General features: G+C 45.2%; 1 protein-coding gene across 7 annotated transcripts in view; it reads right to left on the bottom strand.

The window, feature by feature from the left end:
- The window catches only part of EIF4G3 (eukaryotic translation initiation factor 4 gamma 3), a 262,238-nt gene that overhangs the window by 228,755 nt on the left and 17,179 nt on the right, over positions 1-16,304 (bottom strand). The window lies entirely within an intron of this gene.

A 16,304-nucleotide genomic window follows, 5' to 3' on the forward strand; every position in this document is an offset into this window, starting at 1 on the left:
ACTCCTCCTGTATATATACACTGCACAGTACCGCTCCTACTGTATATACACACTGCACAGTACCGCTCCTCCTGTATATATACACTGCACAGTACCGTTCCTCCTGTATATACACACTGCACAGTACCACTCCTCCTGTATATATACACACTGCACAGTACCGCTCCTACTGTATATACACACTGCACAGTACCACTCCTCCTGTATATATACACACTGCACAGTACCGCTCCTCCTGTATATACACACTGCACAGTACCGCTCCTCCTGTATATATACACTGCACAGTACCACTCCTCCTGTATATATACACACTGCACAGTACCGCTCCTACTGTATATACACACTGCACAGTACCACTCCTCCTGTATATATACACACTGCACAGTACCGCTCCTACTGTATATACACACTGCACAGTACCACTCCTCCTGTATATATACACACTGCACAGTACCGCTCCTCCTGTATATATACACACTGCACAGTACCGCTCCTCCTGTATATACACACTGCACAGTACCGCTCCTCCTGTATATATACACTGCACAGTACCACTCCTCCTGTATATATATACACTGCACAGTACCACTCCCCCTGTATATACACACTGCACAGTACCACTCCTCCTGTATATACACACTGCACAGTACCACTCCTCCTGTATATACATACTGCACAGTACCACTCCTCCTGTATATATACACTGCACAGCACCACTCCTCCTGTATATATACACTGCACAGTACCACTCCTCCTGTATATATACACTGCACAGCACCACTCCTCCTGTATATATACACTGCACAGTACCGCTCCTACTGTATATACACACTGCACAGTACAGCTCCTCCTGTATATATACACTGCACAGTACCGCTCCTCCTGTATATATACACACTGCACAGTACCGCTCCTACTGTATATACACACTGCACAGTACCGCTCCTCCTGTATATATACACACTGCACAGCACCGCTCCTACTGTATATACACACTGCACAGTACCACTCCTCCTGTATATATACACTGCACAGTACCGCTCCTACTGTATATACACACTGCACAGTACCACTCCTCCTGTATATATACACACTGCACAGTACCGCTCCTACTGTATATACACACTGCACAGTACCGCTCCTCCTGTATATATACACACTGCACAGTACCGCTCCTCCTGTATATACACACTGCACAGTACCGCTCCTCCTGTATATATACACTGCACAGTACCACTACTCCTGTATATATACACACTGCACAGTACCGCTCCTACTGTATATACACACTGCACAGTACCACTCCTCCTGTATATATACACACTGCACAGTACCACTCCTCCTGTATATATACACACTGCACAGTACCGCTCCTCCTGTATATATACACACTGCACAGTACCGCTCCTCCTGTATATATACACACTGCACAGTACCACTCCTCCTGTATATATACACACTGCACAGTACCACTCCTCCTGTATATATACACACTGCACAGTACCGCTCCTCCTGTATATACACACTGCACAGTACCGCTCCTCCTGTATATATACACTGCACAGTACCACTCCTCCTGTATATATACACACTGCACAGTACCGCTCCTACTGTATATACACACTGCACAGTACCACTCCTCCTGTATATATACACACTGCACAGTACCGCTCCTCCTGTATATATACACACTGCACAGTACCGCTCCTCCTGTATATATACACTGCACAGTACCACTCCTCCTGTATATATACACACTGCACAGTACCGCTCCTCCTGTATATATACACACTGCACAGTACCGCTCCTCCTGTATATACACACTGCACAGTACCGCTCCTCCTGTATATATACACTGCACAGTACCACTCCTCCTGTATATATATACACTGCACAGTACCACTCCCCCTGTATATATACACTGCACAGTACCACTCCTCCTGTATATACACACTGCACAGTACCACTCCTCCTGTATATACACACTGCACAGTACCACTCCTCCTGTCCTGTATATATACACTGCACAGTACCACTCCTCCTGTATATACACACTGCACAGTACCACTCCTCCTGTATATATACCCTGCATAGTACCACTCCTCCTGTATATATACACTGCACAGTACCACTCCTCCTGTATATACACACTGCACAGTACCACTCCTCCTGTATATATACACTGCACAGTACCACTCCTCCTGTATATATACACACTGCACAGTACCACTCCTCCTGTCCTGTATATATACACTGCACAGTACCACTCCTCCTGTCCTGTATAGATACACTGCACAGTACCACTCCTCCTGTATATACACACTGCACAGTACCACTCCTCCTGTATATACACACTGCACAGTACCACTCCTCCTGTATATACACACTGCACAGTACCACTCCTCCTGTATATATACACTGCACAGTACCACTCCTCCTGTATATACACACTGCACAGTACCCTTCCTCCTGTATATATACACACTGTACAGTACCACTCCTCCTGTATATATACACTGCACAGTACCACTCCTCCTGTATATACACACTGCACAGTACCACTCCTCCTGTATATACACACTGCACAGTACCACTCCTCCTGTATATACACTGCACAGTACCACTCCTCCTGTATATACACACTGCACAGTACCACTCCTCCTGTATATACACACTGCACAGTACCACTCCTCCTGTATATACACACTGCACAGTACCACTCCTACTGTATATACACACTGCACAGCACCACTCCTCCTGTCCTGTATATATACACTGCACAGTACCACTCCTCCTGTCCTGTATATATACACGGCACAGTACCACTCCTCCTGTATATACACACTGCACAGTACCACTCCTCCTGTATATACACACTGCACAGTACCACTCCTCCTGTATATACACACTGCACAGTACCACTCCTCCTGTATATATACACTGCACAGTACCACTCCTCCTGTATATACACACTGCACAGTACCACTCCTCCTGTATATATACACTGCACAGTACCACTCCTCCTGTATATACACACTGCACAGTACCACTCCTCCTGTATATATACACTGCACAGTACCACTCCTCCTGTATATATACACTGCACAGTACCACTCCTCCTGTATATATACACTGCACAGTACCACTCCTCCTGTATATACACACTGCACAGTACCACTCCTCCTGTATATACACACTGCACACTACCACTCCTCCTGTATATATACACTGCACAGTACCGCTCCTCCTGTATATACACACTGCACAGTACGGCTCCTCCTGTATATACACACTGCACAGTACCGCTCCTACTGTATATATACACTGCACAGTACCACTCCTCCTGTATATACACACTGCACAGTACCACTCCTCCTGTATATACACACTGCACAGTACCACTCCTCCTGTATATACACACTGCACAGTACCACTCCTCCTGTATATACACACTGCACACTACCACTCCTCCTGTATATATACACTGCACAGTACGGCTCCTCCTGTCCTGTATATATATACACTGCACAGTACCACGCCTCCTGTCCTGTATATACACTGCACAGTACCACTCCTTCTGTCCTGTATATATACACTGCACAGTACCGCTCCTCCTGTCCTGTATATATACACTGCACAGTACCACTCCTCCTGTCCTGTATATATACACTGCACAGTACCGCTCCTCCTGTCCTGTATATATACACTGCACAGTACCACTCCTCCTGTCCTGTATATATATACACTGCACAGTACCACGCCTCCTGTCCTGTATATACACTGCACAGTACCACTCCTCCTGTCCTGTATATATACACTGCACAGTACCACTCCTCCTGTATATATACACTGCACAGTACCACTCCTCCTGTATATATACACTGCACAGTACCACTCCTCCTGTCCTGTATATATACACTGCACAGTACCACTCCTCCTGTATATATACACTGCACAGTACCACTCCTCCTGTATATATACACTGCACAGTACCACTCCTCCTGTATATATACACTGCACAGTACCACTCCTCCTGTCCAGTATATATACACTGCACAGTACCACTCCTCCTGTCCTGTATATATATATATATACTGCACAGTACCGCTCCTCCTGTCCTGTATATATAAATATACTGCATAGTACCGCTCCTCCTGTCCTGTATATATACACTGCACAGTACCACTCCTCCTGTATATATACACTGCACAGTACAGCTCCTCCTGTATATATACACTGCACAGTACCACTGCTCCTGTATATAAACACTGCACAGTACCACTCCTCCTGTATATATACACTGCACAGTACCACTGCTCCTGTATATATACACTGCACAGTAAAACAGTTCCTGTATATAAACACTGCACAGTACCACTCCTCCTGTATATATACACTGCACAGTACCACTGCTCCTGTATATATACACTGCACAGTACCACAGTTCCTGTATATAAACACTGCACAGTACCACTCCTCCTGTATATACACACTGCACAGTACCACTCCTCCTGTATATACACACTGCACAGTACCACTCCTCCTGTATATACACACTGCACAGTACCACTCCTCCTGTATATACACACTGCACAGTACCACTCCTCCTGTATATATACACTGCACAGTACCACTCCTCCTGTCCTGTATATATACACTGCACTGTACCACTCCTCCTGTATATATACACTGCACACTACCACTCCTCCTGTATATATACACTGCACAGTACCACTCCTCCTGTATATATACACTGCACAGTACCACTCCTCCTGTATATATACACTGCACAGTACCACTCCTCCTGTCCTGTATATATACACTGCACAGTACCACTCCTCCTGTATATATACACTGCACAGTACCACTCCTCCTGTATATATACACTGCACAGCACCACTCCTCCTGTATATATACACTGCACAGTACCACTCCTCCTGTATATATACACTGCACAGTACCACTCCTCCTGTATATATACACTGCACAGTACAACTCCTCCTTTATATATACACTGCACAGTACCACTCCTCCTGTATATATACACTGCACAGTACCACTCCTCCTGTCCTGTATATACACTGCACAGTACCCCTCCTCCTGTCCTGTATATATACACTGCACAGTACCACTCCTCCTGTATATATACACTGCACAGTACCACTCCTCCTGTCCTGTATATACACTGCACAGTACCACTCCTCCTGTCCTGTATATATACACTGCACAGTACCACTCCTCCTGTCCTGTATATATACACTGCACAGTACCACTCCTCCTGTCCTGTATATATACACTGCACAGCACCACTCCTCCTGTATATATACACTGCACAGTACCACTCCTCCTGTATATATACACTGCACAGTACCACTCCTCCTGTATATATACACTGCACAGTACAACTCCTCCTTTATATATACACTGCACAGTACCACTCCTCCTGTATATATACACTGCACAGTACCACTCCTCCTGTCCTGTATATACACTGCACAGTACCACTCCTCCTGTCCTGTATATATACACTGCACAGTACCACTCCTCCTGTATATATACACTGCACAGTACCACTCCTCCTGTATATACACACTGCACAGTACCACTCCTCCTGTCCTGTATATATACACTGCACAGTACCACTCCTCCTGTATATACACACTGCACAGTACCACTCCTCCTGTATATACACACTGCACAGTACCACTCCTCCTGTATATATACACTGCACAGTACCACGCCTCCTGTCCTGTATATACACTGCACAGTACCACTCCTTCTGTCCTGTATATATACACTGCACAGTACCGCTCCTCCTGTCCTGTATATATACACTGCACAGTACCACTCCTCCTGTCCTGTATATATACACTGCACAGTACCACTCCTCCTGTATATATACACTGCACAGTACCACTCCTCCTGTATATATACACTGCACAGTACCACTCCTCCTGTATATATACACTGCACAGTACCACTCCTCCTGTATATATACACTGCACAGTACCACTCCTCCTGTCCAGTATATATACACTGCACAGTACCACTCCTCCTGTCCTGTATATATATATATACTGCACAGTACCACTCCTCCTGTCCTGTATATATAAATATACTGCATAGTACCGCTCCTCCTGTCCTGTATATATACACTGCACAGTACCACTCCTCCTGTATATATACACTGCACAGTACCACTCCTCCTGTATATACACACTGCACAGTACAGCTCCTCCTGTATATATACACTGCACAGTACCACTGCTCCTGTATATAAACACTGCACAGTACCACTCCTCCTGTATATATACACTGCACAGTACCACTGCTCCTGTATATATACACTGCACAGTACCACTGCTCCTGTATATAAACACTGCACAGTACCACTCCTCCTGTCCTGTATATATACACTGCACAGTACCACTCCTCCTGTATATACACACTGCACAGTACCACTCCTCCTGTATATACACACTGCACAGAACCACTGCTCCTGTATATACACACTGCACAGTACCACTCCTCCTGTATATACACACTGCACAGTACCACTCCTCCTGTATATATACACTGCACAGTACCACTCCTCCTGTCCTGTATATATACACTGCACAGTACCGCTCCTCCTGTCCTGTATATATACACTGCACAGTACCACTCCTCCTGTATATACACACTGCACAGTACCACTCCTCCTGTATATACACACTGCACAGTACCACTCCTCCTGTATATACACACTGCACAGTACCACTCCTCCTGTATATATACACTGCACAGTACCACTCCTCCTGTCCTGTATATATACACTGCACAGCACCACTCCTCCCGTCCTGTATATATACACTGCACAGTACCGCTCCTCCTGTCCTGTATATATACACTGCACAGTACCACTCCTCCTGTCCAGTATATATACACTGAACAGTACCACTCCTCCTGTCCTGTATATATACACTGCACAGTACCACTCCTCCTGTATATCTACACTGCACAGTACCACTCCTCCTGTATATATACACTGCACAGTACCACTCCTCCTGTCCTGTATATATACACTGCACAGTACCACTCCTCCTGTATATATACACTGCACAGTACCACTCCTCCTGTATATATACACTGCACAGCACCACTCCTCCTGTATATATACACTGCACAGTACCACTCCTCCTGTATATATACACTGCACAGTACCACTCCTCCTGTATATATACACTGCACAGTACAACTCCTCCTTTATATATACACTGCACAGTACCACTCCTCCTGTATATATACACTGCACAGTACCACTCCTCCTGTCCTGTATATACACTGCACAGTACCCCTCCTCCTGTCCTGTATATATACACTGCACAGTACCACTCCTCCTGTATATATACACTGCACAGTACCACTCCTCCTGTCCTGTATATACACTGCACAGTACCCCTCCTCCTGTCCTGTATATATACACTGCACAGCACCACTCCTCCTGTATATATACACTGCACAGTACCACTCCTCCTGTATATATACACTGCACAGTACCACTCCTCCTGTATATATACACTGCACAGTACAACTCCTCCTTTATATATACACTGCACAGTACCACTCCTCCTGTATATATACACTGCACAGTACCACTCCTCCTGTCCTGTATATACACTGCACAGTACCACTCCTCCTGTCCTGTATATATACACTGCACGGTACCACTCCTCCTGTATATATACACTGCACAGTACCACTCCTCCTGTATATATACACTGCACAGTACCACTCCTGCTGTCCTGTATATACACTGCACAGTACCACACCTCCTGTCCTGTATATATACACTGCACAGTACCACTCCTCCTGTATATATACACTGCACAGTACCACTCCTCCTGTATATATACACTGCACAGTACCACTCCTTCTGTCCTGTATATATACACTGCACAGTACCACTCCTCCTGTATATATACACTGCACAGTACCACTCCTTCTGTCCTGTATATATACACTGCACAGTACCACTCCTCCTGTATATATACACTGCACAGTACCACTCCTCCTGTATATATACACTGCACAGTACCACTCCTCCTGTATATATACACTGCACAGTACAACTCCTCCTTTATATATACACTGCACAGTACCACTCCTCCTGTATATATACACTGCACAGTACCACTCCTCCTGTATATATACACTGCACAGTACCACTCCTCCTGTCCTGTATATACACACTGCACAGTACCACTCCTCCTGTATATATACACTGCACAGTACCACTCCTCCTGTATATATACACTGCACAGTACCACTCCTCCTGTATATATACACTGCACAGTACCACTCCTCCTGTATATATACACTGCACAGTACCGCTCCTCCTGTATATATACACTGCACAGTACCACTCCTCCTGTATATATACACTGCACAGTACAGCTCCTCCTGTATATATACACTGCACAGTACCGCTCCTCCTGTATATATACACTGCACAGTACCGCTCCTCCTGTATATATATACTGCACAGTACCACTCCTCCTGTATATATATACTGCACAGTACCACTCCTCCTGTATATATACACTGCACAGTACAGCTCCTCCTGTATATATACACTGCACAGTACAGCTCCTCCTGTATATATACACTGCACAGTACCGCTCCTCCTGTATATATACACTTCACAGTACCGCTCCTCCTGTATACATACACTGCACAGTACCGCTCCTCCTGTATATATACACTGCACAGTACAGCTCCTCCTGTATATATACACTGTACAGTACCACTCCTCCTGTCCTGTATATATACACTGCACAGTACCGCTCCTCCTGTATATATACACTGCACAGTACCGCTCCTCCTGTATATATACACTGCACAGTACCGCTCCTCCTGTATATATACACTGCACAGTACCACTCCTCCTGTCCTGTATATATACACTGCACAGTACCGCTCCTCCTGTATATATACACTGCACAGTACCGCTCCTCCTGTATATATACACTGCACAGTACAGCTCCTCCTGTATATATACACTGCACAGTACCGCTCCTCCTGTATATATATACTGCACAGTACCACTCCTCCTGTATAAATACACTGCACAGTACCACTCCTCCTGTATATATACACTGCACAGTACCACTCCTCCTGTCCTGTATATATACACTGCACAGTACCACTCCTCCTGTCCTGTATATATACACTGCACAGTACAGCTCCTCCTGTATATATACACTGCACAGTACAGCTCCTCCTGTATATATACACTGCACAGTACCGCTCCTCCTGTATATATACACTGCACAGTACCGCTCCTCCTGTATATATACACTGCACAGTACCGCTCCTCCTGTATATATACACTGCACAGTACCGCTCCTCCTGTATATATACACTGCACAGTACAGCTCCTCCTGTATATATACACTGCACAGTACCGCTCCTCCTGTATATATACACTGCACAGTACCGCTCCTCCTGTATATATACACTGCACAGTACCACTCCTCCTGTATATATACACTGCACAGTACAGCTCCTCCTGTATATATACACTGCACAGTACCACTCCTCCTGTCCTGTATATACACTGCACAGTAACACTCCTCCTGTATATATACACTGCACAGTACCACTCCTCCTGTCCTGTATATATACACTGCACAGTACCACTCCTCCTGTCCTGTATATATACACTGCACAGTACCACTCCTCCTGTCCTGTATATACACTGCACAGTACCACTCCTCCTGTATATATACACTGCACAGTACCACTCCTCCTGTCCTGTATATATACACTGCACAGTACCACTCCTCCTGCCCTGTATATATACACTGCACAGTACCACTCCTCCTGTTCTGTATATATACACTGCACAGTACCACTCCTCCTGTCCTGTATATATACACTGCACAGTACCACTCCTCCTGTCCTGTATATATACACTGCACAGTACAGCTCCTCCTGTATATATACACTGCACAGTACCACTCCTCCTGTATATATACACTGCATAGTACAGCTCCTCCTGTATATATACACTGCACAGTACCACTCCTCCTGTATATATACACTGCATAGTACAGCTCCTCCTGTATATATACACTGCACAGTACCGCTCCTCCTGTATATATATACTGCACAGTACCACTCCTCCTGTATATATACACTGCACAGTACCACTCCTCCTGTATATATACACTGCACAGTACCACTCCTCCTGTATATATACACTGCACAATACCACTCCTCCTGTATATATACACTACACCGTACAGCTCCTCCTGTATATATACACTGCACAGTACCACTCCTCCTGTATATATACACTGCACAGTACCACTCCTCCTGTCCTGTATATATACACTGCACAGTACCACTCCTACTGTCCTGTATATATACACTGCACAGTACCACTCCTCCTGTCCTGTATATATACACTGCACAGTACCACTCCTCCTGCCCTGTATATATACACTGCACAGTACCACTCCTCCTGTCCTGTATATATACACTGCACAGTACCACTCCTACTGTCCTGTATATATACACTGCACAGTACCACTCCTCCTGTATATATACACTGCACAGTACCACTCCTCCTGTCCTGTATATATACACTGCACAGTACCACTCCTCCTGCCCTGTATATATACACTGCACAGTACCACTCCTCCTGCCCTGTATATATACACTGCACAGTACCACTCCTCCTGTCCTGTATATATACACTGCACAGTACCACTCCTCCTGCCCTGTATATATACACTGTACAGTACCACTCCTCCTGTCCTGTATATATACACTGCACAGTACCACTCCTCCTGTCCTGTATATATACACTGCACAGTACCACTCCTCCTGCCCTGTATATATACACTGTACAGTACCACTCCTCCTGTCCTGTATATATACGCTGCACAGTACCACTCCTCCTGTATATATACACTGCACAGTACGGCTCCTCCTGTCCTGTATATATACACTGCACAGTACCACTCCTCCTGTATATATACACTGTACAGTGCCACTCCTCCTGTCCTGTATATATACACTGCACAGTACCACTCCTCCTGTCCTGTATATATACACTGCACAGTACCACTCCTCCTGTCCTGTATATATACACTGCACAGTACCACTCCTCCTGTCCTGTATATATACACTGCACAGTACCACTCCTCCTGTCCTGTATATATACACTGCACAGTACCACTCCTCCTGTCCTGTATATATACGCTGCACAGTACCACTCCTCCTGTATATATACACTGCACAGTACGGCTCCTCCTGTCCTGTATACATACTGCACAGTACCACTCCTCCTGTATATATACACTGTACAGTGCCACTCCTCCTGTCCTGTATATATACAATGCACAGTACCACTCCTCCTGTCCTGTATATATACACTGCACAGTACCACTCCTCCTGTCCTGTATATATACACTGTACAGTACCACTCCTCCTGTCCTGTATATATACACTGCACAGTACCACTCCTCCTGTCCTGTATATATACACTGCACAGTACCACTCCTTCTGTCCTGTATATATACACTGCACAGTACCACTCCTCCTGTATATATACACTGCACAGTACCACTCCTTCTGTCCTGTATATATACACTGCACAGTACCACTCCTCCTGTATATATACACTGCACAGTACCACTCCTCCTGTATATATACACTGCACAGTACCACTCCTCCTGTATATATACACTGCACAGTACAACTCCTCCTTTATATATACACTGCACAGTACCACTCCTCCTGTATATATACACTGCACAGTACCACTCCTCCTGTATATATACACTGCACAGTACCACTCCTCCTGTCCTGTATATACACACTGCACAGTACCACTCCTCCTGTATATATACACTGCACAGTACCACTCCTCCTGTATATATACACTGCACAGTACCACTCCTCCTGTATATATACACTGCACAGTACCACTCCTCCTGTATATATACACTGCACAGTACCGCTCCTCCTGTATATATACACTGCACAGTACCACTCCTCCTGTATATATACACTGCACAGTACAGCTCCTCCTGTATATATACACTGCACAGTACCGCTCCTCCTGTATATATACACTGCACAGTACCGCTCCTCCTGTATATATATACTGCACAGTACCACTCCTCCTGTATATATATACTGCACAGTACCACTCCTCCTGTATATATACACTGCACAGTACAGCTCCTCCTGTATATATACACTGCACAGTACAGCTCCTCCTGTATATATACACTGCACAGTACCGCTCCTCCTGTATATATACACTTCACAGTACCGCTCCTCCTGTATACATACACTGCACAGTACCGCTCCTCCTGTATATATACACTGCACAGTACAGCTCCTCCTGTATATATACACTGTACAGTACCACTCCTCCTGTCCTGTATATATACACTGCACAGTACCGCTCCTCCTGTATATATACACTGCACAGTACCGCTCCTCCTGTATATATACACTGCACAGTACCGCTCCTCCTGTATATATACACTGCACAGTACCACTCCTCCTGTCCTGTATATATACACTGCACAGTACCGCTCCTCCTGTATATATACACTGCACAGTACCGCTCCTCCTGTATATATACACTGCACAGTACAGCTCCTCCTGTATATATACACTGCACAGTACCGCTCCTCCTGTATATATATACTGCACAGTACCACTCCTCCTGTATAAATACACTGCACAGTACCACTCCTCCTGTATATATACACTGCACAGTACCACTCCTCCTGTCCTGTATATATACACTGCACAGTACCACTCCTCCTGTCCTGTATATATACACTGCACAGTACAGCTCCTCCTGTATATATACACTGCACAGTACAGCTCCTCCTGTATATATACACTGCACAGTACCGCTCCTCCTGTATATATACACTGCACAGTACCGCTCCTCCTGTATATATACACTGCACAGTACCGCTCCTCCTGTATATATACACTGCACAGTACCGCTCCTCCTGTATATATACACTGCACAGTACAGCTCCTCCTGTATATATACACTGCACAGTACCGCTCCTCCTGTATATATACACTGCACAGTACCGCTCCTCCTGTATATATACACTGCACAGTACCACTCCTCCTGTATATATACACTGCACAGTACAGCTCCTCCTGTATATATACACTGCACAGTACCACTCCTCCTGTCCTGTATATACACTGCACAGTAACACTCCTCCTGTATATATACACTGCACAGTACCACTCCTCCTGTCCTGTATATATACACTGCACAGTACCACTCCTCCTGTCCTGTATATATACACTGCACAGTACCACTCCTCCTGTCCTGTATATACACTGCACAGTACCACTCCTCCTGTATATATACACTGCACAGTACCACTCCTCCTGTCCTGTATATATACACTGCACAGTACCACTCCTCCTGCCCTGTATATATACACTGCACAGTACCACTCCTCCTGTCCTGTATATATACACTGCACAGTACCACTCCTCCTGTCCTGTATATATACACTGCACAGTACCACTCCTCCTGTCCTGTATATATACACTGCACAGTACAGCTCCTCCTGTATATATACACTGCACAGTACCACTCCTCCTGTATATATACACTGCATAGTACAGCTCCTCCTGTATATATACACTGCACAGTACCACTCCTCCTGTATATATACACTGCATAGTACAGCTCCTCCTGTATATATACACTGCACAGTACCGCTCCTCCTGTATATATATACTGCACAGTACCACTCCTCCTGTATATATACACTGCACAGTACCACTCCTCCTGTATATATACACTGCACAGTACCACTCCTCCTGTATATATACACTGCACAATACCACTCCTCCTGTATATATACACTACACCGTACAGCTCCTCCTGTATATATACACTGCACAGTACCACTCCTCCTGTATATATACACTGCACAGTACCACTCCTCCTGTCCTGTATATATACACTGCACAGTACCACTCCTACTGTCCTGTATATATACACTGCACAGTACCACTCCTCCTGTCCTGTATATATACACTGCACAGTACCACTCCTCCTGCCCTGTATATATACACTGCACAGTACCACTCCTCCTGTCCTGTATATATACACTGCACAGTACCACTCCTACTGTCCTGTATATATACACTGCACAGTACCACTCCTCCTGTATATATACACTGCACAGTACCACTCCTCCTGTCCTGTATATATACACTGCACAGTACCACTCCTCCTGCCCTGTATATATACACTGCACAGTACCACTCCTCCTGCCCTGTATATATACACTGCACAGTACCACTCCTCCTGTCCTGTATATATACACTGCACAGTACCACTCCTCCTGCCCTGTATATATACACTGTACAGTACCACTCCTCCTGTCCTGTATATATACACTGCACAGTACCACTCCTCCTGTCCTGTATATATACACTGCACAGTACCACTCCTCCTGCCCTGTATATATACACTGTACAGTACCACTCCTCCTGTCCTGTATATATACGCTGCACAGTACCACTCCTCCTGTATATATACACTGCACAGTACGGCTCCTCCTGTCCTGTATATATACACTGCACAGTACCACTCCTCCTGTATATATACACTGTACAGTGCCACTCCTCCTGTCCTGTATATATACACTGCACAGTACCACTCCTCCTGTCCTGTATATATACACTGCACAGTACCACTCCTCCTGTCCTGTATATATACACTGCACAGTACCACTCCTCCTGTCCTGTATATATACACTGCACAGTACCACTCCTCCTGTCCTGTATATATACACTGCACAGTACCACTCCTCCTGTCCTGTATATATACGCTGCACAGTACCACTCCTCCTGTATATATACACTGCACAGTACGGCTCCTCCTGTCCTGTATACATACTGCACAGTACCACTCCTCCTGTATATATACACTGTACAGTGCCACTCCTCCTGTCCTGTATATATACAATGCACAGTACCACTCCTCCTGTCCTGTATATATACACTGCACAGTACCACTCCTCCTGTCCTGTATATATACACTGTACAGTACCACTCCTCCTGTCCTGTATATATACACTGCACAGTACCACTCCTCCTGTCCTGTATATATACAATGCACAGTACCACTCCTCCTGTCCTGTATATATACACTGCACAGTACCACTCCTCCTGTCCTGTATATATACACTGTACAGTACCACTCCTCCTGTCCTGTATATATACACTGCACAGTACCACTCCTCCTGTATATATACACTGCACAGTACCACTCCTCCTGCCCTGTATATATACACAGTACAGTACCACTCCTCCTGTCCTGTATATATACACTGCACAGTACCACTCCTCCTGTCCTGTATATATACACTGCACAGTACCACTCCTCCTGTCCTGTATATATACACTGTACAGTACCACTCCTCCTGTCCTGTATATATACACTGCACAGTACCACTCCTCCTGTATATATACACTGCACAGTACCACTCCTCCTGCCCTGTATATATACACAGTACAGTACCACTCCTCCTGTCCTGTATATATACACTGCACAGTACCACTCCTCCTGTCCTGTATATATACACTGCACAGTACCACTCCTCCTGTATATATACACTGCACAGTGCCACTCCTCCTGTCCTGTATATATACACTGCACAGTACCACTCCTCCTGTCCTGTATATATACACTGCACAGTACCACTCCTCCTGTCCTGTATATATACACTGTACAGTACCACTCCTCCTGTCCTGTATATATACACTGCACAGTACCACTCCTCCTGTCCTGTATATATACACTGCACAGTACCACTTATCCTGTCCTGTATATACACTGCACAGTACCACTACTCCTGTCCTGTATATATACACTGCACAGTACCACTCCTCCTGTATATATACACTGCACAGTACCACTCCTCCTGTCCTGTATATATATATACACTGCACAGTACCACTCCTCCTGTATATATAGACTGCACAGTACCACTCCTCCTGTCATGTATATACACACTGCACAGTACCACTTCTCCTGTCCTGCGTATATACACTGCATACTACCACTCCTACTGTCCTGTATATATACACTGCACAGTACCACTCCTCCTGTATATATACACTGCACAGTACCACTCCTCCTGTCCTGTATATATACACTGTACAGTACCACTCCTCCTGTCCTGTATATATACACTGCACAGTACCACTCCTCCTGTATATATACACTGCACAGTACCACT

This window comes from Phyllobates terribilis, unplaced genomic scaffold, assembly GCF_046119375.1.
Source record: "Phyllobates terribilis strain yellow unplaced genomic scaffold, ASM4611937v1 Scaffold_12__6_contigs__length_324123572, whole genome shotgun sequence".
NCBI lineage: Eukaryota > Metazoa > Chordata > Amphibia > Anura > Dendrobatidae > Phyllobates > Phyllobates terribilis.